Source organism: Lissotriton vulgaris, chromosome 6 (genome assembly GCF_964263255.1).
Source record: "Lissotriton vulgaris chromosome 6, aLisVul1.2, whole genome shotgun sequence".
Classification (NCBI taxonomy): domain Eukaryota; kingdom Metazoa; phylum Chordata; class Amphibia; order Caudata; family Salamandridae; genus Lissotriton; species Lissotriton vulgaris.
Window position 1 is genome coordinate 1,882,583,858 of NC_141694.1, and position 27,321 is coordinate 1,882,611,178.

Genomic DNA, 27,321 nt, shown 5'->3' on the forward strand with positions numbered 1-27,321 from the left:
AAGTCTTAATTAATGCCAAAATATTTTTTCATCTACAAAAACGAAGAGGCACAAACATAGCACGGTGAACCCATCAGATTTTTCAAGAAAAGCTAAACCTCTGATAATTTCCAGCAGATCCAATTCTAAATCACTTTCAAATACACTAACCCTCCATTTACAAACTCCCCTTTGACTAGTAAACTCATTGGGCCCACCATCTTGTCTGGAAAGGTCCTCAATGAAAATCAAGCACTGCTTGTGAACTGCAATGATCAGGACACCAGTTGAAAAATCTATATTTTAACAAAATAATAGCCTATTTGAATTTTGGTAAGGTTCACCCTTGTGGACAGATGTCAATGATTTATTTGAAGTCAAGCTGCACACTATCAATGCATTTTGGGTACACCTGTATTAGTCAGTGACTGCAACTTAACAGCCCACTGTTGGACCCGGCCCATTAGGCAGGTTCACCCCTAGACTTTTTGCGTTTTCCTAGCCTATTTATGGAACCTGGTATTGGTGATTTTAGGCCTCTGCGCACTTTTTCACTGTGGTACAGTGTAAAGTGCTTGAGCTCTCTGTGGATGAATGGTGAGTGACCTGCCCTCCCATAGGAATGAATGGAGAATATGTATGCCCATGGTAGTTCCTGATGCGTGGGGAGTGCAGGGGCGAGTTTGGTATGAGAGAACTCGTGAGAATGAATGCTGCAAAATGATGTATGCGACATGGCTGTGTCTAGTCTAGAAGTCCTACTTTTGGAAGTTGGCATATTTGTGTAAGTTGGTGCTAGCGTGTGATTGGCTGGTGAGCCTGGCCCAGAGTGCATGGGCCTGCTTGTGGATTGACTGTCTGGGTTGAGGATGACAGGGGCTGGAGAGCCCAGGGGGTTGTCTGAGTCAGCCCATGGATGAAAGGCAGCATCTGCTGCCAGGGAAGTGGGAGGAGATGGCACCTGATAGTGAAGGGCTGTTCCTGTGTAACTACAAAGCTGGCTCCACCTCCCGCTGGGCGACTGACACCTCTGTCCCTGATACTGAAGGGGACTTCCCTCTAAACCAGTCCAGCTGGTTCTCACACTGCCTGCTTCAAAGGACTTCAAAGAACTTCAAAGGTTTTGCACTGTATAAAAAGGGGTTGTATCCCCTTCCAAATTGTTCTTGTTTTCAACTTGAATCTGCCAGGGGCTGCTGCTGCTTGAGCTCAGGGGAATCCCTGGCTCTGCCCAGCCCTGGGCACCTGATGGACTTTCCTGGGCTCCTGGGGGACCCCTCTGCCTTGCTGGGCTGATGGGGGGGACTTTGCTTTGCCCCCTGGGAATCTCTGGGACCTTTGCAGCATGGAGAAGCTGCCTTTTCCTGGGGAGAGCGCTGGAGTGGATTTCTAGCGCCTGGAGGCGCTGTGCTTCCCCTTGAGCGCCTGGGAGCGCTCTGCCTGCTGTCTGGAGCTCTGGGGCGCTTAATTTCCCCCCACGCGCTTGAGAGCGCCTTCTCTGGACTGTGTAGCGCTTAGGAGCGCTTTTCCTGCTCCGTAGCGCTGTGGATCGTGTTTAGCGCTAGGAGCGCTTTATTGCTGGGAGCCGGTGCCCACCCGGCGTGGATTTGCCCCGCTGGATCTTTGTTGGAACTACGAGTGCCCACCTCGCTTATGTGGCGCTTTTGGATCGGCTGCCCACACCGATAGTTTGATTACCTGCCCGCCTGCCTGCCTAGTGAGGGCCGCCGCGCTGCCCGCGGCGACCCGGAAGTACCTGGCCGGCCGGCCAATCTCTTCGCGGCCGGCCGGAAGTCCCGCCCCTCAGCCTGTGAGGCGGGAGGAAGAAAGGAGGAGGCGCTGGAGATGGCGGCCGTTCGAGGGGCTCCTCTCGGCTGAGGGGGCCCCGAGGAGACGAGGCGGCCGGTTGGCAGGGCTCCCGTGTACCGAGGGAGCCCTGCAGGAAGAGAGAAGTTCGACCGCCCCCGCCCTGCAGCGAGAGGAGAGCGTCTGAGCGGCCCGGCGGGCTCCGTGGTGGAAGAGGAGCCCCGCGCTGGCCAGAAGAAGAGAGCCGCCGCCCGGAGGAGCCGCCCCTGAGGCCCGGTGAGTTGAAGGGCTGGGGGGCTCCGTGTGGACCGGGTGAGGCGGGGGCAGTGCTGTTGCTGCTCCGTGAGGGAGCAGATGGGTTCTCGTGGTGCCGGTCGAGGCACCAAGGAAGGGCGGCCCCGAATGGCAGTGGGTCGCCCCACCGTGAGCACAGAGCCCGCGAGGGGCTCTTGAGGGCCCGCATTTCGTCGTGTTGGTGCCGGGTTGGAGGCACTGCTTCAGGGCGGCCCCGGATGGCAGCGGGCCGCCCCAACGATGTGTAGAGCCCGTTTGGCTCCAGAGAGGGCCATATCCGAGAGGGGGGACTTCGGGGCATATTTTCGGTGCTCGTCCCTTCCGGCCCCCGAGTGTGAGGGCTAGAGTCCGGTGAGGCTCAGGGGGGCATCCTTGTTCTAAGAGCCTGTATGGCTCCAACGGTTGGCATCATTGTTTAAGAGCCTCTGTGGCTCCAACGTCTGGGGCATGTGTGTTATGCCCAGAGCCTGTGTGGCTCCAGCCTGGGCGCAGTTTGCTCCTAAGGGCCAGTGAGGGCCCTGGCGCAGTTCTTTTGTTCTCCAGGTGCCCAGCACTTAGTGGGCACCTGCCACGTTTAGGCTTTTTGAACTTTAAGACTGGCGCTGCATGGCAGCGCAACCCTGACACTGAGACTCAGGGCGTCTAAGCCCCAACAAGGCCCTTGGCCTAGGGACTGCCACAGGTGGTGGCTTATGGGAGTCTGCGCAATGGTATGGTTATTGCACCTCTGAATGTGATCTTTTGCACCATGTGTTATTCCTGCACCTCTGAAGGTTCTTAGGCCTCATGTGATTTTTGCGCTATTGCTTTACTCTTGACACCTCTGAATGTTTGATGCATTATGTGTCTTTCCTTTTCATGCGCTGCACCTCTGAATGTTTAGTCATCATGTGTCTTCTTGCGCTGCACCCCTGAATGTATTTTATTGCATCATGTGCTCTATTCTTAACACCTCTGAATGTTTAGTCATCATGTGTTTCTCCTTATTACTCCTCTGAATGTGTTCATGCATCATGGGTAAGGTGTTCTGGTTTATGCCCCTAAATGTGGTTATTCTTAGGTGGTTGTCTTTTCTACTCCTCTGAATGTAGGTTTATTGCATCATGAGTAATGTATTCTTTCTTAGACCCCTAATGCTGTGTGATACTTAGGTGGTTCTTCTTTCTTAGTACAGGTGGTCCTAGTAAGGTCCTGGTTCCTGTTACCAGTGGTTACTGGTTGTTATCTTTGTGATTACCATTTTATGTTTTATTATTTCTTATTCTAGAAGTGCTATATCTGACTATGACAGTGGCCCTTGTGGCCCTGTCTTGTGTATATAATCCCTGTGAATATTGCCCGTGCCAGTTGGCACCATGTATATGTGTGATTTTATCTGATGTGTTTTTACAATACAAAAGTTATTTTTATAATAACCTTGTGTGGAGTCTCTTCTGTGGTGTGCCTAGTATGTTGTTGCTGTTGTGCGCTGGCGCAAATGCTTTACACATTGCCTCTGAGTTTAGCCTTACTGCTTGTGCCAAGCTACCAAGGGGGTGAGCATAGGTTATCTTGGCGTGTGACTTCCTTGCCCTGACTAGAATGGTGGTTTCTGCCTGGCTTTGGCGTCAGCCTTAGCCTACCAGAAATAGCCAGTTCTAACATTGGTGGTCAGCGGTGCGGATTTGGAACTTGTGTTTGCGCAGTGCCATAGCGACAACTGGCTACATTACAAAACTCTGCAATTCTTTTCAGATAGTCACATGTTTGGGATTATTGTTTTTGATTTTTTTCCTCAAGAGTGTCATTTTCAAATGTGTTTCTGCGCTTTATGTTTAGTGGCAGATGAGAGGAAGTGATAGGGCGGGACGCCAGTAGAGGGGGAGGTTCCCATAGCTTAGGAATCCCTTGCTGGGTCCAATGTCCAATCCCAAATCCTGTCCCTGTGTGGGTAGATGGAAGAGAGGGAGTGTGAGGAGAAATGACTTGCTCAGGAGGGTGGTTGTTCCCTGAGTGTAGTGTGTGTCTGGATTCCCCAGTGTGGTAGGATCCAGTGGTGGCAGCTTTAATGTGTCCAGTGTGTTAATTCCCATTCCCTGCTCCCAGAGTTTGGTACCTGTGTCACGTGTGGTCAGGTTGAGTGATCAGGGGTGGTAGTAACTGCCTTACCAGTCCGAGGGGGGGGAGTGTGCGAATGAGTGATGTGCTGAACTGGAGGAGTTGGTGTGAGTTTTCTTTTTGTTAAAGAGCTTGCATGAGAGGTGTACCTCTGGTGGTGTGCAGGAGGTCCTGCAGAGGCACTGGACAAGAAGGTGGATGTCTGGCGGTGTGCTAGATGTCTTGCAGAGGCATTAGGGAGTGGTTCCAAAAGGAGTGGCTTGTGTATCTGATGATCCTGTAAAGGGGAAGAGGTTCATGTGTAACCCAGCTTGGTCCCAGTAGTATGGTAGGGGTGTAGGGGCTCACGCCCTGTCTCAGTGGAGGCGGAGTGAGTGTGGGACGGTGTGTCCCACGTTGGCCTGAAACCCTATCTCAGGGCCTGGAGGGTTCCTTAAGGGAGCGCCAGGTCAGGGGTCTAAGCTGTACATAGGTCATTTGAGGAGGATCTTCCTGTGTCTAGAGGACGGGGAGTGTCTGTAACCAGAACTCCGGCGGTCCTAGTGTTGGGCAGTACCGCTCCTAAGTGGAGGGTGCAGAAGTCCTGGCTCGCTGAGCATTTGACCGTCTAGAGTGCTTGACCATTTGTGGGGCCTCTGGAGGTCGTTCCCCGAGGAGGGGGGAAAGCCGGGTTGGGGTTGTGGCCTGACCTGGGAGGAGTACTGGAGGAGAGTGTGTCGCTGATACGCCGCTGGCGTGTGCTCTGTCTAGCCTGAGACATACTGGAACTGGAAGGGGGTGCAGAGGGACGGTGTCCTTACTTCTGACCCCGGTGTAACCTGAGGGTTTAGATCTTAGGTTGGGAGATTAGGAAACTTCTAGGTCAAGAGGAATCTCTACCAAAGTGGATCAGCTGAAGAGACTGAGGGGGCTGCCCTTGCTGTGTGTTCTGGGGCTCACCTGCAGTTTGTTGTTTTCACTAAGGTAGAGGAAAGGGGGCTTTGCTGTGTGCAGTGTCCTCCCACCTGCTTGAAGAGGAACTGTGCTGTGTGCTTTGTACCTCAGAAGTGAAATAGTTTCCAGGTGGTAGACCAGTGATGGAGTGAGGTCCTGATCTGGTAGGAGAATTGTGTTCTGGTGAGTGCTTCTCTGTGAGGGTGCGGAAACCCAGAAGTAGAGGTAGGGTGGGGCATTCTTGCCGTGACCTCTGGTCAGCTTGAGGGTATGGTCCCTAGGTTGTTGGATCAATGGTAGTTGTAGCTACACTGAGAGAGAGAGTGGAGAATGGCTATTGTATGCCAGGGGTTACTACCCCCCACTCTGTGGATTAGTTAGGACCTGTGATTTGGATGGCCTATGGCCTGGTCTTGGCTGTGGATGACTAGTGTGTACCAGTGGGGTACCCTAGTTGAGTCAGAGAGTTATTATTTGGAGGAAACCATGTAGGTTCAGAGTGGCGAAAAACTGGACGGTGTCCCTGCTGTGCGAGGCCGTGTCCGTGGTTTTGTCGCCCAAAGCAGTGAAGCCCATCAGTGGTGTGATTGGTCTACCCTGCGTTTTGGCTGGAAGGGGGTTGTGTTGGACCCGGCCCATTAGGCAGGTTCACCCCTAGACTTTTTGCGTTTTCCTAGCCTATTTATGGAACCTGGTATTGGTGATTTTAGGCCTCTGCGCACTTTTTCACTGTGGTACAGTGTAAAGTGCTTGAGCTCTCTGTGGATGAATGGTGAGTGACCTGCCCTCCCATAGGAATGAATGGAGAATATGTATGCCCATGGTAGTTCCTGATGCGTGGGGAGTGCAGGGGCGAGTTTGGTATGAGAGAACTCGTGAGAATGAATGCTGCAAAATGATGTATGCGACATGGCTGTGTCTAGTCTAGAAGTCCTACTTTTGGAAGTTGGCATATTTGTGTAAGTTGGTGCTAGCGTGTGATTGGCTGGTGAGCCTGGCCCAGAGTGCATGGGCCTGCTTGTGGATTGACTGTCTGGGTTGAGGATGACAGGGGCTGGAGAGCCCAGGAGGTTGTCTGAGTCAGCCCATGGATGAAAGGCAGCATCTGCTGCCAGGGAAGTGGGAGGAGATGGCACCTGATAGTGAAGGGCTGTTCCTGTGTAACTACAAAGCTGGCTCCACCTCCCGCTGGGCGACTGACACCTCTGTCCCTGATACTGAAGGGGACTTCCCTCTAAACCAGTCCAGCTGGTTCTCACACTGCCTGCTTCAAAGGACTTCAAAGAACTTCAAAGGTTTTGCACTGTATAAAAAGGGGTTGTATCCCCTTCCAAATTGTTCTTGTTTTCAACTTGAATCTGCCAGGGGCTGCTGCTGCTTGAGCTCAGGGGAATCCCTGGCTCTGCCCAGCCCTGGGCACCTGATGGACTTTCCTGGACTCCTGGGGGACCCCTCTGCCTTGCTGGGCTGATGGGGGAGACTTTGCTTTGCCCCCTGGGAATCTCTGGGACCTTTGCAGCATGGAGAAGCTGCCTTTTCCTGGGGAGAGCGCTGGAGTGGATTTCTAGCGCCTGGAGGCGCTGTGCTTCCCCTTGAGCGCCTGGGAGCGCTCTGCCTGCTGTCTGGAGCTCTGGGGCGCTTAATTTCCCCCCACGCGCTTGAGAGCGCCTTCTCTGGACTTTGTAGCGCTTAGGAGCGCTTTTCCTGCTCCGTAGCGCTGTGGATCGTGTTTAGCGCTAGGAGCGCTTTATTGCTGGGAGCCGGTGCCCACCCGGCGTGGATTTGCCCCGCTGGATCTTTGTTGGAACTACGAGTGCCCACCTCGCTTATGTGGCGCTTTTGGATCGGCTGCCCACACCGATAGTTTGATTACCTGCCCGCCTGCCTGCCTAGTGAGGGCCGCCGCGCTGCCCGCGGCGACCCGGAAGTACCTGGCCGGCCGGCCAATCTCTTCGCGGCCGGCCGGAAGTCCCGCCCCTCAGCCTGTGAGGCGGGAGGAAGAAAGGAGGAGGCGCTGGAGATGGCGGCCGTTCGAGGGGCTCCTCTCGGCTGAGGGGGCCCCGAGGAGACGAGGCGGCCGGTTGGCAGGGCTCCCGTGTACCGAGGGAGCCCTGCAGGAAGAGAGAAGTTCGACCGCCCCCGCCCTGCAGCGAGAGGAGAGCGTCTGAGCGGCCCGGCGGGGCTCCGTGGTGGAAGAGGAGCCCCGCGCTGGCCAGAAGAAGAGAGCCGCCGCCCGGAGGAGCCGCCCCTGAGGCCCGGTGAGTTGAAGGGCTGGGGGGCTCCGTGTGGACCGGGTGAGGCGGGGGCAGTGCTGTTGCTGCTCCGTGAGGGAGCAGATGGGTTCTCGTGGTGCCGGTCGAGGCACCAAGGAAGGGCGGCCCCGAATGGCAGTGGGTCGCCCCACCGTGAGCACAGAGCCCGCGAGGGGCTCTTGAGGGCCCGCATTTCGTCGTGTTGGTGCCGGGTTGGAGGCACTGCTTCAGGGCGGCCCCGGATGGCAGCGGGCCGCCCCAACGATGTGTAGAGCCCGTTTGGCTCCAGAGAGGGCCATATCCGAGAGGGGGGACTTCGGGGCATATTTTCGGTGCTCGTCCCTTCCGGCCCCCGAGTGTGAGGGCTAGAGTCCGGTGAGGCTCAGGGGGGCATCCTTGTTCTAAGAGCCTGTATGGCTCCAACGGTTGGCATCATTGTTTAAGAGCCTCTGTGGCTCCAACGTCTGGGGCATGTGTGTTATGCCCAGAGCCTGTGTGGCTCCAGCCTGGGCGCAGTTTGCTCCTAAGGGCCAGTGAGGGCCCTGGCGCAGTTCTTTTGTTCTCCAGGTGCCCAGCACTTAGTGGGCACCTGCCACGTTTAGGCTTTTTGAACTTTAAGACTGGCGCTGCATGGCAGCGCAACCCTGACACTGAGACTCAGGGCGTCTAAGCCCCAACAAGGCCCTTGGCCTAGGGACTGCCACAGGTGGTGGCTTATGGGAGTCTGCGCAATGGTATGGTTATTGCACCTCTGAATGTGATCTTTTGCACCATGTGTTATTCCTGCACCTCTGAAGGTTCTTAGGCCTCATGTGATTTTTGCGCTATTGCTTTACTCTTGACACCTCTGAATGTTTGATGCATTATGTGTCTTTCCTTTTCATGCGCTGCACCTCTGAATGTTTAGTCATCATGTGTCTTCTTGCGCTGCACCCCTGAATGTATTTTATTGCATCATGTGCTCTATTCTTAACACCTCTGAATGTTTAGTCATCATGTGTTTCTCCTTATTACTCCTCTGAATGTGTTCATGCATCATGGGTAAGGTGTTCTGGTTTATGCCCCTAAATGTGGTTATTCTTAGGTGGTTGTCTTTTCTACTCCTCTGAATGTAGGTTTATTGCATCATGAGTAATGTATTCTTTCTTAGACCCCTAATGCTGTGTGATACTTAGGTGGTTCTTCTTTCTTAGTACAGGTGGTCCTAGTAAGGTCCTGGTTCCTGTTACCAGTGGTTACTGGTTGTTATCTTTGTGATTACCATTTTATGTTTTATTATTTCTTATTCTAGAAGTGCTATATCTGACTATGACAGTGGCCCTTGTGGCCCTGTCTTGTGTATATAATCCCTGTGAATATTGCCCGTGCCAGTTGGCACCATGTATATGTGTGATTTTATCTGATGTGTTTTTACAATACAAAAGTTATTTTTATAATAACCTTGTGTGGAGTCTCTTCTGTGGTGTGCCTAGTATGTTGTTGCTGTTGTGCGCTGGCGCAAATGCTTTACACATTGCCTCCGAGTTTAGCCTTACTGCTTGTGCCAAGCTACCAAGGGGGTGAGCAGAGGTTATCTTGGCGTGTGACTTCCTTGCCCTGACTAGAATGGTGGTTTCTGCCTGGCTTTGGCGTCAGCCTTAGCCTACCAGAAATAGCCAGTTCTAACACCCACCATATCAGACCCCTTACAAGTAGCATTCTACTATTAAAAGATGCATGTGCAGGCCTACCACTGAAGTTCACATTACAACATTACAGTTATAGCTTAAGTTAGCCATTATTCTCTTGTTCTAGAAAAGATTGTTGCTCAATCCAGAGGATCTGTCACATTTTAGGCCATTCTACCTGCTACCTTACTCGGCGAAGTTGCTTAAATGAGCAGAGATGTTCTAACTTCAGATTTTTTCAGATCAGATTTTTTCCCCAACAATAGACTTCTCAATCCATGTATGTCAGGCTTCTTTCCTTGAATTGGTAGAAAACTTGATAAGTCCAGATAGGAATTATTGAAGCTGGCACCAGTTGGAGCACTATGATTTTGGTAGATATCTCAGACGCATTCAATATTGTCAATCTTCAGCAGCTACTTAAATGAAAGCTCAACTGTTACATAAAAGGTTTTGCCCTTAATTAGATACAAGATTGCCTATTACCAAGCTGCATGTTGCAGTATGTTTATTGGTACTATAAAATTACTTCTAATGTACTACAAAATGTTAATCACAAACCTACCTGTGGAGATCCACCTCTCATATCTTTTTCTGTGCATATCCACCTGGTTGTGCAGTTTCTGCGTATCTAGGTATACAAGTATTAGTAAATTTGGGCGAGCGGAGTGGATAGAGAATGTGAAATACTTCCCCCAAAAGGCAAGGGGTTAAGGGACAAGTAAGGCATGCTTTAGAAAGGAAAGTGCACCCATCAGAAAAGAGTAAGCCCATTATTATTCACAAACTGCACTTGTAAAATTACTAATGTCAAAAAGAACTCAAAACAATCATAAATGTACTCCTGAACAGGGCTAAAATAAGCCTAGGAACACATATGACCAAACAGTATACTGTAATACTCTCCCATAGAAGAAAATATGAATCCCTAGATTTATTACAACACTTACAGGAGCAAAATGAGGTCACATTGACACAAGTCAAGAACTTTTATTCCATTTATTAATATTGAGGGGGCAAATCATGAGCTCTGTTTTTGGAGGTTTAACCATCAGAAAATTGAAAGACTTTCATCATTGAGTGATTGCCAGGCAGTTGTTCAGGATGTCATAATTAGAGGCATATGTATAGATTTTCTGTTTGCATGAAGTGGTGAAGATAAACCTTGTGTCATCTGCATACATGGGGAAACACATTTGTATTGATATAATAACCAAGTGAGAGAATGCATATACTGATTCAATAGCAGGGGTCAGATGCTACCCTCTAGATAACACCACCGTTTTCCAACCTGCACCTAGACCTGAAAGGGGAAGTGAAACATCCCGAACTCTGTTGGTAAAAAAGGATTTAATCCTGAATGTCTGTCTGTTATAAGGTTTTGGTGAGAATGACATGGTCGATGGTGTCAAACACCGCAGAGCGGTCTAAAAGTAGAAGGTGCTGACACCATCATTGTCTGCCATTCGTCAAACGTCACTTACGAATCAGAGCACTACCGACTTTGTACTATTAATAGGGCTAATGTCTTCCTGAAAGCTATCCTATTTTTTTCATGAAATCTCTGAAGTTGCTGGAATACAAGCTTTTCCAATATTTTGACAAGATAGTCAGTTGTAAGGGAAGTTATCAGGTGTTTTATTGTATTAAGTTTAACATCATTCACAAAAATATCGAGATCTTATACTTTAAAAAAAAAAAGCCACTAACACAAAAATATATACATGTTAAGAATGTCCATTTTAACATATATCAAAAACACAACTATCGGAAACAAAAATATTGTAACAATAGACAATGTCAAAAATATCGAGACCAACAATATCGACAATGTAAATATTGTTAAATGAAGTAACACCCAGCAATAAAAAGTACCAAAAACATACATTTTAGATAAACAAACAGAAAAAAGATATCTCAAAATAATAACTAAATATAATATTTTCCTTACAAAAAATTACATTTAGCCAATATCAATATAGAACTGCTTTAAATGAGAGTACATGTGGTGTATATGTACATCACACTAAACTATATCATACATTTATAATCATAGACAATAATATTTTTTAAGATAAGTTTAATACATATAATATTAAATAAAATAAGTTATCCCCAAATGCACCATACAAATATATTAATTGTAATTTTTCAAATAAGGATATAGACAAAATAATGAAATAGCTGCTAAAACAACCAATACTATGAAACAATGAAGCATTAAAAAAGCAACAGTAATTTCAGTTGAAAAGTACCTTACTAATGCTAAACACTTAAAGAGTAGGAAACGCTGCCAGATTTTCCCTGCAACAGAGAAGCCTGCAACATATATGCAACATATATGCCCATACATTACATTATCTAAGTAATAAATGATAAAATAACTTTGCTTTTAAACAAAAATTCATAAGAAACAATTACTAACCCACTTTTACTGTTTACCTTCTTCAATAGAGTATTGCCTCTTTAAACAATTGTCATCAAGAAGAACACAGCAAAAATGATGAAAAATTAAGTATATCCACAAAACTACTTTAAATTCAGTAAAACAGCAAAAATTACAAAACAACCAACATTACCACTCCAATTAACCTAAATCGCCTTGAACACTAAAAATACAAAATGCATTATAAATCATACTACACTTACTCTTCCAGCAGAAAAAAGTACCTATCACAAAAAGAAGATTACAGAAGAAACTTTTTCCAACAGAAGAAAACTTCTAAAAAGAAGATACAAGTGAGTTTAAAAAAAAAAAAAGTATAATAAACTGTTAATTATTGAAAACATTTCTTAATAACTATTTTCTATACACATGTAATAAAAGTACATGAAGAGATAATAACAGAAGGTGCAAAATGTATAACCTCATAACAGGGGATACGTTTACAGTTTCACATGGCATACTCCTATAGTCAAAAAAATGCTTCTAATCAGCATAATAATTGGAAACCACCAAACCAATGTTACAGAAGTAGAAGCAAGAGAAGTATTAGAAATAATAAGTGAATTAGGCATTAGCTACCAAGAACCTACAGCACAAAGCCATAAAGATATACTACCCCATGTACCAGAACATATAACAGGATAGTTACCTCCCATACCCACCTTAAAACACCTTAGAAACAGAACTAAAAAGGCAACCAACGAAAACCCACCTGGTTATAAAACATTTAGGGCCAGATGTAGGTCACCCAATACCTGTCAGTAACGGCCGAAATGACTGAATTTCGGCTGTTACAGACTGGTATTGGGCTTTTTAGATGTAGGTGGCATTTTTGTAGGATTCGGTATATTACCGAATTGGTAATTTAAGGATTCAGTAAAATACTGAATTCTTAACATACCGATTCAGTAAATTACTGAATCCAGGATGTAGGGAGCACTCAAGTTAGTGCATTCCTCAGTTAAGGATTTGTTATTTACCACCAACTAGAAGTTGGTGGTAACTAATGAAAACCTTTGAAAAAGCATTTTTTTTGCTATTCCAACAGTGCCATGTGGCAGACATGCATGCCCTTAGGGCATGTATGTCTGCAACATGTGCACCCATACACAAATGAGGGGTGTAAAAGGGTGTCAAAGTGACACCCTGCCACCCTTCAATGTTTCCCCTTTTACCGAATCAGTATATACCGATTCGGTAATTGACATTAATTCCTATGGGCCTCCAGGCCCATAGGAATGAATGGCAATTACCGATTCGGTAATTACCGAAACTTACCGATTCGGTAATTTTTTACGAAAAATTACCTACATCCCATTTACCTGTTCTTAAATACCGAATCGGTATGATTCGGTATTTAAGAGTCGGTAAACTGGAATTACCTACATCTGGCCCTTAGAGATATAAATATACCACCAGAGCTTGCAGTAACCAGGAAAGAGAAGTAATTACTACTATATGATAATAAAAACCATGACAAACATATACATATATTTGCTATAGCTACAAAATTATCAAAACTAGCCCAATGTCAAACATGGATGATGGGTGGTACATTAAAAATGTGTCCTAAACCATTCTATCAACTTTACACCATACATTGTAACATTCATAAAACTAACATACCTTTTACTATGCATTCCTGCAACATAAACAAAGCAGGTACCAATATGGAAGTACTAAACCAGATTAAAAAGGAAATACATAACTACTACACCCAAAAAACTATTTTTGATCTCAAGGAAGCTATGATCCAAACTATACACAATGGTTACCCCCACAGAGTCATACAGGGATTTTATAACCATTTTAATCAAAGCATATAGTGTCACCTACAGAAATCTGTGCCAAGGGTGCGATTACAATTCTGGTGGTCCATGGACCCCCAGACTCGTTGGCCCATGGCGGTCTCTCTACCTCCCTGTTATGATTTGGGCGGTCGGAGTGCCACAGCCCCACCGCAGCTTCCAGGGAATCGCTGTTCCATTGCGGCGTTGTGACGGTGTAGAGGCATCGATATGCTTGGCGAGATCGCTGCGGTCCTACCAAGTATATAAGGAGTTTCCTCTCTGCCAGGGTTTTCATGGTGGTTCCTCCTCCATGAAAACTCTGGCAGAGAGGAAACAAAGGGGCCCCCTTGTTCCTCTACACCTTGTGTATGTACATGGGGGGCACAACAGGTGCCCCCCCGTGTGCATATACACCAGTTGCTACACAGCATTGACTTTACAGTCCTTGATGTGCAGGAACTGTTTTTAGGCTTCCATTGTGGTGGCCATTTTCTGAGACACCGCTGTGCGAATGCCTAAAAAATGCCCACCATACAGGGGGAAACTCCTAATCTGGTGGGTGGTCTGACTGCAACTTTGGTGGTGAGGTGGCAGGACAGACCCGGAGCTGCACCGCCAAAGTCATAATAAGGCGCTAAGTGTGGAGTAAACCACCAACAATCAATTTGCCTTTGAAATATAAAACAATATTAGCATTAGCCTATGCCCCTGTGACTGAAGTACCCATTTGTTACATCATCTTAAAAGAAAGTCCCTGTTATCAAAATAATGAAGACAAACTAGCTCCCTTAAAGGACTTCTTAGAGGACACATGGGTAGTGAGACACAGATGCCAGCCAAAATTAAGCACCATGGTGGAATCTGTATGCAACCAACCCAGTGTGAGGATTGCATAATCCCTTCCAATCCCCACTAGGAAGAATTCAACCTACCCGACACAAACTACTACAAGCTTTACACAAAGACCAATGCTACTACGAAGTTAGACTAGAACAATGTGTTACACAACTCTGTCCTAAACAAACCAAACAAATCAGAACAATGTATGAGCATTTACAATTTAAAGTTAGACTATTTATAAAAAGGAAAGGACTAGACTACCTAAAAGTAATAGCCAAATCTATCCTCCAAACCACATATAAAATCTACCAGCCATCTAACAAACCAAAACATAATATACCAATTTAAAAATATATTTTTTAAACTAGTAAATTCTATGATTAAATCACATTTCTACATTTTGCAATACTCACTGACATAATACAAACATTAATGCTATTATTTAAAAAAATATTTTAAATTATTTCATACATAAAACATACTGCCAAACTACCTATACATAATTTTAATAACACGTCACATATTTTTAACAAAACACCTTAGTGAACAAAGGAGCATCATATAAATATAAACAAAAAAAATTCCCATGCACAGTTAAATGAATAATTTAACTTTCAACTTTGTTGCTGCAGATGTCTGTCCAAATATGCACAATCCCAAAAAGTAATCCACCAAAATGCTGTTGTAACAATAGCAAAAAGCCCCCAAAAACTCAAAACTTTACAAAAATTAAATCCCTCAAGATAATTTGCAGTCTGTAGGTTTTCATAAAAAACACAAAAAATTGTTTCTAAAAATGAACCACTCCAGGAAACCAAAAAAAAGCATATCTATATTTAAAAAAATAGTATTATTAACTAATTCAGATATCCCTTAAAAAATGGACATCTGACTTCCCTTACAACAGTCTAAGCAAAAATTAACCTGCAAAAAATAGTGAAAACACCATCCAGAACAAAGTAGTACATTTCCTAATGCACATATACATAATATAACTTCACACAAAACTAATCACTAATACACACAAGATACATAATTTATATTAAAAACACTTTAATTCCAACAACATATTATATACCTATGCAACATCAAATACCACCAAAAAACAGTAACGCACAAAATAAACTCTCAAATAACACCACACATGTTAAATATACAACTCTCCTATCTCCCCCTTCTTTAGAAATACCTTAAAATGGGTAGAAATAAACTCAGCAACACAGAGGAGCACCCAACTGCGACTTCTTTCCTCCATGAACGGCCAAAAAATAACAGCGATAGAGTACTACATTTACTTAGCTGTAAAAAAAGTGAATGCTTATTAAATCCAAAAAAAAAGACTATCACCCCATCCCATAGGAATGAATGGGAGAAATATAAAAAAATATGTTAAAAATGTTAATTGAAATTTTAAATATATATATATATATAATATGTAAAACAATTGGCACAAAATTATTTTAAAATGTTTTAAATATATATCAAATAATATTGTAACATATACAAAATTATTTAATATACACTAGTATAAAAATGAATATAAACGTTTCTCAACAAATGTACAAATTGTACAGTACATAAAAAAATGTATATGCATATTACTGAAAAATTACTCAAAAACACTTTTTGTCTTTCTGTTTAACAAATATTAAACTATAGGCCTGATTGCGAGTTTTGTGGTCTGATCACCTGACCCTCACAGCCTCTAGAAGACCTCTCTTCAAGGGGTCTACTGCCAGGCTTATTACAAGTTGTGAAGCATGAACTGCCGACCACGTCAATGTCTCAGTTCCCATCTGGGCAGCACCGGTCTCCAATGTTGGTGATGCATACGCCGACACCATCAAGACCTCGGTTTCCCACCAAGCCAATAACGACAATACACTCGTACTGGCGGTCTCCAAGTGGCGGTTACCCAAAGACAGTAGACAGCAGCTGTACGCTTGCAGCAAAGCATCACAACAGTGACCATTGAATGAATCCAAAAACTATGCAACTGATGTCCTTTGTCCAGGTGGATACTCATGCAAAAAACACTATATAAAACACACCCAATACATGACAATGATCCTTTGCTTTCGCCTGCAGCACACAAGATAGCACACACCATTGACACCAGTGTGAGTTAAGGCAGTCCTTTTTTTAATCTTTCATCATCCCATGTAGCACTCAAAACACCTTTAAATGTATTGTTTCACTAATTCTCCAATATCCCTAGTGTTTTTTACCTTTCATTTTGTCACTCTTAATTTTTTCATAGTCATGCATTGCCCCAAAAATCCATGTTTCACTGAGGCTGAATTGACAGTCATGGTGGAGAAATAATTAGAGTTGAACCACACATTTTTGGACCCAAGTCCAACATACTCCTCTCAGTATGAAAATGCAAAAGTGGGAAAGGATAGTCGACTAAGTGAATGCTGTTGGTACCACCCTGCGCACAAAGGAGATAATTAGGAAGAGTTGGGACGACCTGGAGTTGACGGTGCGCAACTTGGCCTCCAAGCACCACCTGGAGGCCCAGAGGAAATTGATGGCCATCGCAGCCACCCATTACAACTCTTTCCCTAGGAGGAGAAGTTCTTGGCCACCCTTCATATTGAGGGCCTGACAGAAATACCTGGGGAGTGGAGTCTGGTAAGTTACACGTTAATAAATGTCACAATACATTAACATCCTGTTGCCTCTCAACTCTGCTGTTGCTATTGTCTTGTCTATCTACCTTCCTGGCATGCAATCCACAAAGTATCAGAGATGTTGGTTTGTCAGTATAAATGATGAGTTTCACATATAAGATCACATGTATCATCGAATTATATGCCACATGTTAGAATGCCGTGTATCATTAGAAAATTATCATCCACAACTTATCATAAGTCTGCATAGAATTCGATACAACTACCATGAGGCTCTATGACTGTAACTCCAACCAAGATGCTATACTCCTTTTGTCCCTTCTCACTTTTCTGCCATGGCACAGGTTCCCCACTAATATTCACTGATCATGCAGGTTGCCATTTGTCAAATGTTGGTAAGTCTACATAGAAATCAATGCAGCTACTGTGAGGCCCTGTGACTGGAACTCTAACCAAGATGCAATATTCTTTTTGCCCCTTTTCATGTGTCTGCCCTGTCATATCTTATGTTCACTTATCATCCAGGTTACCATTTGTCAAATGTTGGCAGGTCTACATAAAATCACTATAACTACCATAAGGCCATGTGACTGTAACTCCAACCAAGATGCTGTACTCCATTTGCCCCTTCTCTCTTGTCTGCCATGTCACACTAATCATGGACTGTGCAATGTCCAATCTTGTCAGATACATGTCTGACTACTTTGATTGATGGTGGCCTGGTCTCACCAACTTAAAGTTTTGATGGAATGAGTGACACCACACCATTGTGTACCTCTAATACATGTAAGCCATGAAGGGAACTCACCAAATTAGCAGTGGTAGGTGAATCATTGACTGCACTGCTCACAAGAAGATTTATGCTAAATTTACTACTGAGTTGTGTGTTTGCCTGTATTATACACAACTAGGCTCTGGATTGGTCAAATACACATGCCACGAACACACTGTGTTGGTTTACATTTTTTGGAGATGTCATGCTGATCAATAAAACTGAAATGCCACATGTGACCACAACTAATGAGCCTATCAATTCTATTACATGTATGGAATGTCTCCAAATGTAGAGTACCCTACTTCAACACCACGCAAATAGATCACAATACTAATCTCCACCTATTTTGTTTTATCATAGGTGTTTATTTACTGTGATATAAACGATATGGATGTTGAAATCACACTTCCACCAATAACATTGTTCTCGATTTCTCAACAGGTCAATTGGGCACAACACCATGACAGAGCTTGGCTACAGAACAGACCCCTGCTCCACCCCAGAACAAGCCCTCAGCAATGATGACACTCCTGGAGATATGGACATGGATGACGGTCCTGGCCCATCAGGTCAGCCTGGGTAGATAGCAAGAGTGGAGCTCACTGTGCCTATAACAACAACACTCACCCCTGCTGCAAAAACACAACCAATACCTGCACCCTCAACCTGTGTACCTAACACAGTCAGTACTCTCTTGTACTCTCTTGTGTCCTGGATTCTGAGATGGCTATCACTACCCCAGTCACTGAGGAACCCGAACCAGTGGGAGGGTGCAGCCTGTACCAAAACCACAGGCCCAATAGGATAGGGTTTGTAGGAGGGTAACTGTGGGCCCACAGAATGATCCCACTGGGGCCACTGAAACCCTGGCCGCTATCAACCAAGTTCTGGGAGTCTACCAGGACTCCCAAGGTGTGATGAGCAAGGTACTTACCAGAATCTGGGAAATGAAGCATCTGTAAAGGGACACATACAAGGAGGTGGCCAATATCAACTTCAACCTGGCCCTTCCTGTGGTCCAAGTACATCCAGCCTATCAACATCTGCTGAAGCCACAGAACGGAGGCCCTCCCAGAGGAAGACATGGCGTAGACACTCCTGTCTCGGCAGCCGTGGATCCTCCTTCCCCAAACAGTGGGACCATCCACCCCAAAATACAGGAGGTGGCGATGGCAAGACACCCACTACCACCAGTAAGATACCTCATCCTCAATTTCCTCCTTTGTGATCAACACCTTCTCTTTGTGGACTTTTCCGGGACACTTTTTCATTTCTGATGGGAGTTGTATGTTAGACTTTGGACTCTTAAAAATGTGAACTCTGCAACAATGGTTTAATTCACCATGACTGACCACTTTACTTTATGTTTTTCCTGTTTAATTGGTATTGCACCGTTACAACGCAACTTTTACAACGCACTACCATTACATCTCAACTTTAGCAACGCAAATACCATTACAATGCATGCCATTACAACGCATGTCATTACATAGCAGATACTATTACAACGCATGCCATTACATCGTAAGTATAGGTAAGTATATAATTTTTTTTTATTTTATTTTACATTATTTTATTAATTTAATTAATATTAAAATTAAAATAAAATATTAATATATTAATTTAAGTAATTTTGGGGTATTTTTAGGTTTTAGGGCTAAGTTTAGGTAAGTATATCATTTTTATTTAATTTTATTTTACATTATTTTATTAATGTAATTATTATTAAAATAAAAATAAAATATTAATATATTAATGTAAGTAATTTTGGGGTATTTTTAGGTTTTAGGGCTGGGTTTGGTTTTTGGGGTACAGGGGTATTTTTAGGTTTTAGGGCTGGGTTTGGTTTTTGGGGTACAGGGGTATTTTTAGGTTTTAGGGCTAGGTTTGGTTTTTGGGGTACAGGGGTATTTTTAGGTTTTAGGGCTGGGTTTGGTTTTTGGGGTACAGGGGTATTTTTAGGTTTTAGGGCTGGGTTTGGTTTTTGGGGTACAGGGGTATTTTTAGGTTTTAGGGCTGGGTTTAGTTTTTGGGGTACAGGGGTATTTTTAGGTTTTAGGGCTGGGTTTGGTTTTTGGGGTTCAGGGGTATTTTTAGGTTTTAGGGCTGGGTTTGGTTTTTGGGGTACAGGGGTATTTTTAGGTTTTAGGGCTAGGTTTGGTTTTTGGGGTACAGGAGTATTTTTAGGTTTTAGGGCTGGGTTTGGTTTTTGGGGTACAGGGGTATTTTTAGGTTTTAGGGCTGGCTTTGGTTTTTGGGGTACAGGGGTATTTTTAGGTTTTAGGGCTAGGTTTGGTTTTTGGGGTACAGGGGTATTTTTAGGTTTTAGGGCTAGGTTTGGTTTTTGGGGTATAGGGGTATTTTTTGGTTTTAGGGCTGGGTTTGGTTTTTGGGGTATAGGGGTATTTTTAGGTTTTAGGGCTGGGTTTGGTTTTTGGGGTACAGGGGTATTACGACTTTAAATAAATTAAATTAATTTAATTAAATTAATTATAATATTTACAATTATAAAATTAATTGAATTACATTTATTAAATTAAATTAAATTAATTACTTTTTTTATTTATTTAATTTATTTCAATTAAATAATATTATTTACAATTTTTAAATTAATGAAATTTCTTTAATTATATTAAATTAAATTATATTAAGTATTATTTTAAATTTAAATAAATTATATTTATTGTAATAAATTACATTATATTATTTACTATTTATAAATTTATTATATTTCATTAATTATATTATATTAAATATATTAAATTAATTACAATTTTAATATTAATTAAATTACTATAATTAAATTAAATTAAATTAATTACTGTTTTAATTTTTTTTAAATTATATTTATTAATTTTAATTAATTAAATTAACTTTATTCCTTTTTTTAAAAAAAGATATACTTACCTATACTTACGATGTAATGGCATACGTTGTAATAGTATCTGCTATGTAATGACATGCGTTGTAATGGCATGCATTGTAATGGTACCTGCGTTGTAAAAATTGCGTTGTAACGGTCTGCGTTGTAAAATAACGTGTTGTAACGTCATAGATCCGTTTAATTTTGCACACTTGTTTGATATTATCCTTGTTCATTTCAATAGATGAACAAGTCATCAAATCATTGTCTCCTGTTGTAACTCTCACATCTACCAATGAATATGCACTACCATTTGAACTTTACAATGCCAAAACAAGGGACTTTTGTTCCCATTGATATGCTGTATGTAAATAATGTTTAACTCCAGATCACTAACATGTCAGAACAAAACATACATACAAGTAGCTGGTCTTCTAACAGCTTTGTTCCATTTTTACAATCATAGGCTGACATGGTGTCAGAAACCTATCAAATAAGACATGACTCAATTATTCTGTGTCAGTGATCACATATTCAGTTTCAGACCTTTTCAACATGGAATGAAGGGATACATCAGATAATATCCTATGTATTCAGCAACATACAAATAGTTCTACATTATCAGGTGGAGCCATATTGCCTACCCCACAAAAGGAATCCCACATCAATCAAATCAATAAACAGACATGTGTCAGTATAACAGGTTCTGTCCCCAGGTAACTTTCAATCTAGTGTTGCTTGTATCTGGTGGAATGTCACAAACAAATGTCTGTGATGTGCCACATGCACTTTGAACTAAAATGAGGAGACACATCAACAGCTACATACAGTTAATACACAATGAGGGTTTTATCCAATGTGAGGCAGATTAGCATGATTAGACCCCAGACAACATTGTGTTGGAGCACATGATGGCACACATAATGCATTAGGAACACCACACCACAAGGAACAAGTCCATTGGAACACATGCAACTCCTATCCTATCACTGTGCAAGCTGTCTTAGTCTTGGATTTTACACCCAAGGTCTGTTACAGACATTCCCAGGAGCAATCCATGTCTGCTCTGTACATCATATACCTGGCAATGTCACAACTCGGAAAAGTCCAAAAGAAGATGCAATGGTGAAGATATTTAGAACAGACCAATAACAAATCACATAGTCAACTTCTAGAGAACACAATTCAAGACAGCATTTGAAGCAAAACAAAGCTCATAAAACAAACACCTTTCACTAGTTAGTGCCAAAGCCTCAAATCCCTAGTATGTAACATTAACATCCTCCTCAAATCATCACAACACGAGTTGATATAATAGTCAAAGCCATTACATCTCACACCAAACTTACTTTCATAAGAAGAAGTTTTGGATGAGAACTTGACACAAGCCAGCTCCTTTCTCTTCATCACTATCATCTCATTGGGCATTTCAGGTTCCTCACCCAGTGCCTCTTGAATGTCATCATCCTCTGCAATCAAAGGGATGCTCCATCACGGGAAAATGGTGTGGAGCATTCAGCATGTCACGGTGATCTTGCACACAATCCCGGGTGAATAGAGGAGGGCTAACCCAGTCTTGTCCAGACATCTGAATCTGGTATTCAGGAGCTCAAAAGCCCGCTCCACCGGCAGCAGTGCTCTTCCATGGTCCTCATTGCAGCGGACTTCCCCTGGCTTAGTTGGATTCATCAGTGGTGCCACAACCATGGCTGGTTGGGATACTCTGAGTCTCCTAGATGGCAGACAGACAAAAGTGAGTTACACACTTTCCAATCATTCTACCTGACATTACCTACCCAAAGCTTGAAAAGATGAAACTTACATACAAGCCAGGCCCTCTCAAGTAGCAGTTGTGACCAGCCAAGGTATGGTGCTGTTCTGTAGTATGAAGGAATCATGTGCAGGTCCTGAGAACCAGGCACAGGCGTTTCAGATGTACAAATCCTGGTATGGTATACTTGGTCCCTGGCATGCGGTGGTACTACAGCAATGTGGATAGCACAACATGTGGAATGTAACCAAGTCTATAGAAATCATCCTTAACAGTGGTTACATCATCACATTGGGGAACAGCATTTAGCTGTCTATGCGTCTCATCATTGCTGATCATTGGTTGTGACATACCACCATAAATAGCCACAGTGAACTGAAAGAAACATGTGGCCAGAAAATGCAATACTGACATGAATTTCACAATTGGTGTGACAACATGGACTCAGACTCACTGAAAGCCAGACAGCGCAATGTAAAAGTCTGCATCCCTGTGCTGCGTGAATGGAACTGCACAGAATGATGCTTGTATGACATTATAACAAAAGGTACACACTCTAATACACATTTCTGTGCAATTACATCTGCCCAATACTCTGCCTGCCTATGCTGGGTGCCCCATTTCATTTGCATCTAGGATTTCATTCAATGCCATGATGTGCTATTTTGGGAGATCTGGCATCACTGTTTTTTGTTTTGTGTTTTTTTTTTTAATTTGCAGTTTTTTTACTCGCAAAGTTGACCCAAAGGTATTGGAGTGCTTCACATGAGCACAAGTTACATTACACAAGGACACATCAATGTTTATTTTTAAGGCAGAGGGACATTAAGTGTTTCACCCAAATCACAGGATGTTGAGCTGATGGCAAGACTTGAACCTGCTTCCCCAGTTCCATAGTAGACAGCTCTGGCCTCATCTTTAGGAATGTTGGCGCTGCTCCCTTCTCCTTAAGTTCATTATCAGAGCTTTGCTGCTACATGATGCAAAGCTGTTCTGCAATGTTGGTAACTCTGGGGTTGGGATAAATACAGGCCATTGCAAATTGGAGTAAGTAAGTAAGTAAAATTCTTTATTGTTTGATTATTTAAAATCTTACAATCCTTCCATTACACAAACATTTTCAGTTTATATAATACGATACGATAAAAAAACAGTTTTGTCCTTAAAATTGAGATGATTGGAAAAAAAATAAAAAAATAAAACTAAAATTTAAAAATTATTTTTTTTTTTAATTTTTTTTTCTTCTTAAAAGCTTTTTTCCTCATCTATTTTTCTAATTCAGTAGTTATTATCTTTAAAAATTTTACAAAGGCAACGTTCATGACTATATCATTTGGATGAAGGCAAATTTTCAGTGCCTGCCTGCATGTTCTTATGTCCCGGAGATTAAGGTGAGGTTTGAGTAATGCACATCTTTCCCTACGAAGTGCAGGACAGATACATAGGAGGGGGACAATATTTTCTTCTCCACCTTTGCAAAGTCTGCACAATAGACTGGAGTTAGTTTTTTTCCATGGCAGTACGTGACTAAGGCCTGGCAGAATTCCAAATCTTGCGTTCATGAAACATTGTTTACTTCTTTCGGACCATGGTATCTCCAGGTCATCTTGCACTTTCTTTTTTTCATATCCATTTATTACTGTCTACGAGTGTTTTCTTTTTGCCAACACGTTTTTGCCATGTAAAAGTGATAGGTAGTTGGTTGTTCGATTCACTATTTTTTTAAGTGATCCATTGTTTATAGTGTTGTTCCATATAGGCATCAGCGAAAACTCTTCTAATGCCTCGTGAAGATAACACCAAGCAAGTGATTTTTTTATTATTTTTTACTTTTTGCCAGAGTATTTGTGAAATTTGATTATCATGGTAATTTTTAAACCTATACCACATTTAAATAAACTGATCTTTTCTTGCTAACTCTTGATTGTACAAACCAAATTCCAGTCTCATTTGTGCTGGCGAAGCATTGTTTGGGAGGTGGAAGAGCGATCTATATACTTTAGAAAGTACCTTATTAATTAGTTCCGCATCCGTACCCATTAGTGCCTCACTTCCATATGTAATAGTTGGGAGCAATTTAGCTCCTATGATTTTCAATAATGGCCCATAAGTTAAATTCCCAAGGGATTTTTGTGCTATCTTGAATGCTGCTGTTAGTGAGTTGACTTTCCTTTGGATGTCCTGTTTCTGAAGGAGATAATTTCCATTTTGATCAAACAGTACACCCAGGTGCTTTTACACCTCTATTTTTTCAAGTTGGTTGTTTCCCATGTACCATTTATTTTTTTGTCTCACATTTTTGTTCCTAGACACCACCATGATTTTTGTTTTGTTTTGAAAAGAGGCCAAGGTGCACCACATTAACACTTAGGGAAATAACTATTTTCAGTGAAATAAACAGTAATAATCATATCAGAGAGATTTTTCTTCATGTAGTTTTGAGAGTTCTTTATTTAGTTCAGATGGATAAAATATACAGGATCTGTAGATCCTCTTTTCAAATCTTACTATAGTTCATGTTTGAACCTGCATTGTGACAGTGGGTGTTCTTTGAAGTGTGCACACATACTGCCCCATGTACAAGAGGGCGAGATTTTTTGGAGAATAAACTGACTAGGTGCTGTCCTTTTGGGAATCTACCACTGTTACTTTCTCTTTTGCATGATTTTTGTTTTGGTTTCATTAATAACCATTCCATTTTCATTTGCATACAAGAGTGTTCTGTTGATTAAACGCTGGAGACCTATTTTAGTGTGACTTAGTAGAATCGCGTCGTCCGCATACATCAAGTTGGATATCAGCTTATCCCGTAATTTAGGAGGATGTGCATTAAGGTCATCCAGGTTAACTGATAAGTCTCCTAGAAATAGATTAAAAAGGAGGGGGGCCAGTACACATCCCTGTTTCAGCCCTTCCAATGCAGGAATTTCCTTTGTTAATGATTGACCATCCCCCATCCTTACTCTTACCCAGGTTTTGTTGTGCAGCAACTGTATAAGATTTAGTAGCACAGCTGGGATGCCTTTTTCCAAAAGTTTTTTCCACAATAAGTTTCTTTGCACACAGTCAAAAGCAGACTTAAAATCTACAAAACATAGATACAAGGGCAGTTTTTTTCTAAGTGATTTTTCAATTGTTAGCTATAATGCCATGATGTTTGTCATTGTTCCAAGCCCTTTAATGATTCATTGGCAAAATATTGTTTTCTGTTACCCATTCATTCAATTTAATTAAGAGTACTCCAGCAAACAGTTTGGCATCTGTGTCTTGTAGGGTAATAAGTCTATAGTTCTCTGCAAGTGACCAATTACCTTTCTTATATGTAGGAGAGATTAGAGATCCTCGCCAGGAATCAGGGATTTTTCCTGTCTCTATCACTTCTTTGAACACTTTTACGAAGTACGTCGACCAAAAGTCAGGATTTTCTTTATATAGAGCAAATGGTATCCCATTAGGGCCTGGCGCCCCATCTTTCTGCTTCTTAATTAATTTTATTAAGTGCACTTTAGCAATTACAAATTGTTCTTGCATCTCATCACTAGCTGTACAGCTGTTTTGCATACTCACAGCGATTTTTGCTGCACCATTGTTGTTTAGATGTTTTTCTAGGAACGTTGCCCATTCTTGTTCAGTTAATGTTGATGACACTACCAATTTGTTTGGCCGTACTAATTTGTTTATAATGTTCCAGAATTCTCTCGCATTAGCCTGTTTACTTGCATGCAATAGTTTGGACCATAATTCCTGTTTTGCTTGATATTTCTCATTCCATATAAGTTTTTTTAGGTGCTGGTTCAATGTTTTTAAGTTAGTCAGGGTCTCCTCACTAGTCGTTGTGGAATTTAGTTGTCTTCTTATCCTATTCCGTGCTCTTTTTAACTTTGTTATTGTATATGGAAGATTCATATGTGAGTCTTTTTCCTCTGCTTCCCGATTCAACCTCATTTTGCTTAGGTTACTCCGGGATTGGGGTTTCACTAGTTTTCTAGTAAATTCCACCCACTGGTCAACTGCTGACTCCTTCCTATTTTCAATGAAGCAGCTCCTTATAATATTTTCAACCTTTTCATTCATGCTGTCCTTATTGAAACTAGTCCAAATTAATTTTTTGTAGTTTATCGTTCCAGTATATCCTGGGACAGTATGATATTGTTGGTTAATATTGTTTGTAATATAGGTAGTTATTATCTGCTGACAATGGTCACTGTCTTCAACTTTAACCAACCAATAAGAGATTATGTTTTGAAATATATTCAATGAGACCATTGTATAATCAATCCTGGAGCTTGCATTATGGGCTATATATGTGTATGCAGGCGGTCTATCGTCTTTAAATCAACCGTTAAGGACATGCAAACCAAGCGCTTCCATATCCTTAATGAATGCTGTACCTATTTGGTTTCGCCCCTTGTTGCTCGTAACGCCTTGATGCTCTTGCTGCGGTATTGACCATTGTAGGTCCTGGGATTGTGATACATCATCCCTTATAAATGGTATTAATAGGTTCAGGTTAAAATCCCCAGTCATCACGTAGTCTACTAATGGATTATTTAGCATTTGTTCCAACAGTATAGTGTTAATGGTAGCACATATATCAGTTCTGCTTGCTTTTGTTGGTTGGATGTATACGTTAATCAGAATTATTGACCTATCATTTTGGCAGTATTTTTGTATTTCAGTTTTACTATGAGAATGTTTTTACTATTTGTTGCAATTTTTTCATGTTCTGCTTGCAGTCTGCAGGAGACAAAAGTTGCTAACCCCCCACTTGAACGACCATATCTGTGATTTTTGCTTGCATTTTCATAGCAACCTACATAACCATTCAGCGCAAACGGGTGGGGTTCCCAAGTTTCTTGTAGAAATAAGATTTGACATGGTATGGGTATACACCTTATTTGTGCGTTGGAGAGTTTAGACCCTACTCCATTTATATTCCATGAGCACATTCTCAACTCAATTGCAAATTGGAGAAATTATGAATTACCTCGAGAATGTGTACTCTGCCTTTGATTCCCCAATCTTGCCTCGTTTCCTGCGAATTTTCACATTGACAATTCGACTAATAACAGCAGGTGAAATGTGTGTGAAAATCGTAGACAAGACCTGGGAAACACCACAGCTCTGCTGCATCCGATGGGGTTGGGAACCAGGGATACAGTTTCTGCAGTG